This window comes from Pan paniscus, chromosome 22 (assembly GCF_029289425.2).
Source record: "Pan paniscus chromosome 22, NHGRI_mPanPan1-v2.0_pri, whole genome shotgun sequence".
Classification (NCBI taxonomy): domain Eukaryota; kingdom Metazoa; phylum Chordata; class Mammalia; order Primates; family Hominidae; genus Pan; species Pan paniscus.
In genome coordinates, this window is record NC_073271.2 from 20,652,891 (window position 1) to 20,659,477 (window position 6,587).

Sequence of the window (6,587 nt, forward strand, 5' to 3'; positions counted from 1 at the left end):
CCTTACTGGGTAATCATCTTTTGTTTCCAATCATTTAGTACATAATTTTAATATCAAAAGACCACAGTCACCTGTAGGAATGGAGAAGAGTGATAGCTGCCAAATTCTAATGTAAAACCGAGATGCTTATGGGGTCAGGCAGTGACATTATTTATCATAGCATATCCAATTGAATAGGAAGACTCTGCTGAGACCATTCCACCATGTCAATTACATAGTCAAAAGGGGATATCTCAGGCTGGAGAATAATTAAGTCTGGATGAGTTAGGCATTGGATTTCAACAAAGGCTCATTATGAACCCAATAGCTGTTCTTTGAAAAAGAATATGTCTCTCAATTAGTCAGACCTCAAGTTTAGAACTCCAAAAGGGGGTATCTATAGCTGCTTCCATTTTTCTTGGTTAGGAGCAAAAGAGATAGAATTTGAATTGCAAGACTGCCAGACATTAGAGACTAGAGGCATTTGTATTGAATCCAAACTACCTGCTGGTTGTAAAGGGCAGAGGAGTGTGTCTCACTTGTGTAATTACAACTTTCCCCTATTGCTTTATTGGGATAGTCTACTCTGGAGCTTATGAGATAGAAAATAACAAGCAAATAACATAACACATCAATTCCTAAAATACACTCAAAGACAGAAACAATGAAACACTACAATAAAACATTTAATTATTTTTTTCTCCACAACAAGTTTTGCTCAAAGCCATTATTTTATTGTTTTAGAGATAAACTCACAGCTGCCACAAGATCCTGAGATCCTGTTATTTCCTGGCTGGAAAATTTGTAATGCAAAGGTGGAACTGAAGTGCCAAAAGCTCTCCAAGAGATCACTTAAGCAACAGGAGAGTGAGCATGCTTGTACACTCTCTTGGGCACACATGTTCTCTCTCTCTCCTTTTTGACTACTTGACAACAGAGTTTTTATCACTGTGCATGTGGAGTAACCATGGCCCAAGGGATCATTTACTGTGTCCCCTCAGATGCTACCTTGGTTCCATCCTGCATTTCTTGGTGCCTTTAGCCACCTCTGTACCCACTATCCATAAGAGAATGGGCATTCACGTGCCAGTATCCAAAAGAGCCATAAGAATTAAAATCCTTCTCTGCTTGAAATTTCCAAATATGGGCTATAACATCTACAGTGAGACCTTGGACTCATCCCTAATTTTTAAAGTAGTAAAGTCCTTTGTAGAAGGGCACAAGAGATCAGGTGAACATGGAAAAACTTGTATCTGTGTCAGTGAATGAGACACAGTTCCTTTCAGGTTCAAGAATAGCAGCTGAGCTTCCCAAAACCATGTTCCAGCTATAGAAATTAAATAATCTTTCACTTCTCTTTGGAGGAGAAAGTGAAAAACAGCAGCAACAATTAAGCTCCTTGTATTAATCCTACTTCCTACATAACAAACATCTTCTTAATTCCTCATTAAAGAAAAAGGAGGAGAACCACATATTACTAATTGGCTAAATGATTTAGTCAGTATGCTTGCTACCAATATCTACTAGCTAATGGGTGCTTGTTTTTTTTGTTGTTGTTGTTGTTTTTCTCTTTTTTCCAGCTAATCGTGTTTATGAGAAGATTCCACCTTCTTTACCTAAATTGATATTTTTTATATTTATATTTATTTTTTAAAATCTGACAGTAAAAACAAAGTTTATGAATCAGAGGTTAAAAATATCATTTGCTTATAGAATATCTTAACACAGGTTCTGCATGTTTCATTTCTACAGAAGTAACCTGCACATATACAAGAGGCATCTGCAGTACAAGATTGGAGCTCCACCCTTGCAAAATCTCCAAACGTATATAGGACAATTTGTACATATTTTTTCTTCCCTTCTTGAGAAAGAAGAGAAAGCTTTTTCTCTAATGTAAACAAATCCCCTCTGCGACATGTACAAAAAGGTCCCTAAGTTGCTTCAACTCTTTAAAATGTAAATGAATGGGTCAGAAATTGATTACCTGTTGTTATGTAAATGAATGGCTCTAGAGATGATGAATTTGTAAATTTCCCTAGGGTTTTTATCTTTAATTTCCAGGACTTGTTTGCCTCTTCCTCATTTTCTTTTAAGTTGGATTGCTAGTACATTTTGCCCAGAAAGTCATGACCATGCAAAAATGTAAAAATAGTCACATTTTGTTCTAACACAAATTGATCTCTATACTGATGGTGTTATATTTATGGCAAATAATGATTTTCTCAGTACATAATTATTAAACATGTAGTAATGCTAATGTGGAGGATAAGGCAGTAAACAAGGGGGAAAAATATCTTTGCCCTCTAGACATGGGGAAAACAAATAAGCAAAACAAATGGTAACTTAATAATAAAAGCCAAGGGAACAAATAATCAGAGAAACAGATTGAAATCATGGGGACTTTGGGATTTTCGAGCGGATGTTCAGAGAAGTTCACATTAATGAGAAGATAGTATCTGAATGAAGAATCTAAAAATGAGGGTGTGAACCTTGACAATGACAGAGAGAATTTGATTAAGGAGCAGGACCAGTGAAAGCAAAAGCCTTAAGCCGGAGTCATGTTTGGCTATTCAAGAAACAACAAGGATAATAGCATAGCGAGGACAGAGAAAGTGGAAGAGAGACTGGCTATGATAGATAATATTCACAATCAGGTCACTAAGTAAATTAATTTAATATATAATTGAATGCTAATATATTGCATATGTTACACAGTAAAATTAGGAAAGGTGTCATGGAAGGATTGGAAATTGGATTCCTTCTATAAAGAAAAATATATTTTATATATACAGAGTAGGGATTGCAAAGGAATTTAGGCAAAGTGTTTGTGGCTAAAATCCCTATGATATTACCAAATTTTACCCCTTTTATCTTCAGCAGAGATAATTAGCAGAGATAATTAACCTGACTGCCCAACTAAAATACATGTCTCTCCCTCTTTTATAATTAGGTGTGGACATAGCTAAATTATCACAAAAGGCAAATATGTGGAATTAAGTAAGCTTGAGAAAAATGGAATGGCCTGTTCCTCAATATTGTCCACCACGCTGAATCTAAAACACAAAACTGCAAGTTCTTCTGCTTTCTCTTTTCTGCCCTTCCTCCTTTTCACCTTTCTTTTTTAATCATCTCCCCCTTCCTTTCTCTTTTCTTTCTTCCTTTACTCCTTCCTCATTTTCTCCCACAAATGATTCATCCACTTCTACATGTCAGGCATTGTACAGGGTGTCTGAGATTCAGCTGTAAGTCAAACCAGAATCTGTCTTACCCCAGTGGATCTTATACTCACGTATATGAAGAGAGGATGATAAAAAAAAGTTGCCCTGTTGATTTGGGGAGGTCGAGTCCAGGCCCCCACTTGGCTTGAAGGGATATTTTCAGACTTTTCTTTCTGTCACTTGGAGTGTCTATGCCTCTCATATTTCCCTAATAAACTCCTCAACTTTTTTTAAAAAAAAGTTTCAGATATGAATGTTACATTCCAACTTGTATAACTGGTAATGAAGAAGTGTCATAAATTAAAATAATAATAAGTGAAATATGGCAGTATAATATAGTGCTCAAGAAAGTTCCATCATTTTCTGAAATTTCAAAGCCATATAACATTAGGTAAGTTACACAAACTTTGAAAGTTTTAGTTTCTGTTTTAAAAGAATATAAAGGGAATGCTTCATGTAGTGAGCAATTGTATTCATAAAAAATTTTAGCCAGTGTAAGGATGCTAACGATGATGCATGTGAAGTTTATGTAAAATGCTCTGAAACAACATTCTCTGAAGCATAGTGAGAGCTTAATGAATTTGAGCTATGGATATTGTGAATTACTAACTATTTGACCTTGGCAGAATCATGATAGAGGATGTCCTGAGGATGCAGTGATGTGCCGAGAATTTGAGAGTAGGAGTTTAAAGCAATGTTATATTCACAAAGAAATAATAAAATATACAAGGCCAGATGTCTAGAGATCACAGACTTTTTAAAATAATTCATGCTTTTAAATTCATACTTTGTTTTTAACAAATTCAAATGCCTTCACAGGAGGGGTAACAACCATAACTGTGTGAAAAACTGAGCCATCACTTAAGTAATAATAATTTTTAAAAATTAATAAGAATCATAAATAATCAAAAGCCTGGAGTCAACTTCCACATCCCAATTTAAACGTGAAGCTATAATGAGACTTCAAAACTTCATGGAAAAATTGAATTAAAATATAAAAATAAAAAATATAAACTTTATTTCTCAACAGACACTCCATTAAGTTCAAAACACTTTTATAAGTGACTCCAAACATTTAGTCCCTCCATAAAGGAATGAGAGTCCTTGGAATTTAACCATGTCAATGCAGTCTGTTTTTATATTATTACATAAATAAATGGCTGTTCTTTACATAATTTTAAAAGTTAGGAAACCCAGAAATTGCCAGAAGGCACCAAATCAGGACTGGAAAGTGGATGGCTAATAATTTCTCATTGAAATTCTCAAAATATTGTTTTTGTTTTAGGAGAAGAATGAACGGGAACATTGTCATGGTAGTGAAGCTTTGTTGAGTGTTTCTCTGCTAACGCTTTAGCTAACTTTCTCAAAACACTCTTATAATAAGCAGATGTTATTATCCTTGGCCCTCCAGAAACTCAGAAAATAAAATGCCTTGAGCATTCTAAAAACCTGTTGCAATGACCTTCGCTCTTGACCGGTCTGTTTTTGCTTTGACTGGACCACTTCTACCTCTTGGTAGCCATTGTTTTGATTGTGCTTTGTCTTTAGGATTGTACTGGTGAAGCTTTGTTTCATCTCTTGTTATATGTTTAAAATAATTGCTTCAAGATCTTGATCCCATTTGGTTTAAAATTTCCACTGAAAGCTCTTCTCTGGTCTGCCGCTGATCTCGGTGCAATTATTTTGGCACCTATCAAGTAGAAAATGTTCTCAACTTCAATTTTTCAGTCAGAATTATGGAAGCTGAACAAGTTGAGATATGTATGTTGTTGGCTATTGTTTCTGTTATTGGTCTTCTGTCTGCTTCAATTAGGGCAGAAACAGGATTAATTTTTTTCCTTGCAAATTGGTGTGGATGTTCTGCCACTGCAAGCTTCATCTTCAACATCATCTCATCCCTTCTTAAAGTTAGCTATCTGTTGTAAACTGCTGATTTATTGGGGGCATTGTTTCTATAAAGTTTTCTCTTTTTTTCTTCCACAGAATAGAAAATATGGGAAAATTTCCCACTCACTTTATGAGACTTTTATAACTTTGGAATTAACTTTATGGGGGCATTACAATTCAGAATTACAAGCCAATTTTATTAATGAATGCATGTAAAATCCTACATAAAATATGAAGACATCAAATGTACCAATTTATGAAAGGGAAACTGTGATGGACATTACCCATAAACTTTTTATAAGGTATTAATCACGTGATCATTCTTCCACTTAATGATTACCATAAATTTGATGTTTGTTCTTTCTTCAATTTTCACAGATTTCATGTTGCTCTGATAGGGCTTTTGTCAAACCAGTGTCCTCTCCTTGGTGCCTCAAACTAGATCATATTTAGACAAGTTAGGAAAAGTTGCAACAGGCTGGGTGCGGTGGCTCACGCCTGTAATCCCAGCACTTTGGGAGGCCGAGGCGGGCAGATGGTCAGAGCTCAGGAGTTTGAGACCAGCTTGGGCAACACGCTGAAACTCCGTCTCTACTAAAATACAAAAAATTAGCTGGGCGTGGTGGCAGCCGCCTGTAATCCTAGCTACTTGGGAGGCTGAGGCAGGACAGTTCCTTGAACCTGGGAGGCGGAGGTTGCAGTGAGCCGAGATCACCCCACTGCACTCCATTCAGGGCGACAGAGTGAGACTCCGCTCCGTCTCAAAAAAAAAAAAAGAAAGAAAAGAAAAGTTGCAACAAGTTAGTGTAAGTTTATTTTGGTACAAAAAATGTTTAAAATTGATACATAGTTTTTTATAATAACAATTTTTTATGAACATCTTGAAGACCCTTAGTTTGAGAAGAAAAAAAGAAGTACTACATGGAAACATTCACTCAGTTCAAAAATAATGACTATTAAGCAACGGTTTTATGAGAAAGGTACTATTAATTTGTAATGAGAAAGAGCCTATGGATCATCTTATATTTTTAAAATTGAGGGGACAACAAGAATGTTTACTATAGGGCTATTATAGCACATTCGTGAAAAAAGGAGTCAGAATTTAAAAGAACAACATTGGCAAAGATTACTTATTACACTTCATGTTTGTGACCAAGATTTATCAATAGAAAAGTACTCTTATTTTACCTAAAACGTTTAATCCTTAAAGATCTTTACTATGTTATATTGCAATTTTCATAAAGATGGCCAAGTAAAAAAATTATAGGGAAACAATGCACTCTGGTTTCAACTAAAGTCAGAAATACTATACTTCAGTAAAGCACACTTTAATTAAAATTTAAAGAATTATTTAACTCTCCCAATATTTGATCGATTAAAGTTGGCAAAAGTCAGAAAGTATTTGGCATGTAAAATTTCCCTGTAATGGTCAGATATAATGAGGCATTTTTTTAAGTGTTTTAGAATAACCCCTGGGAATACCATCACTAGAATTACTAACTG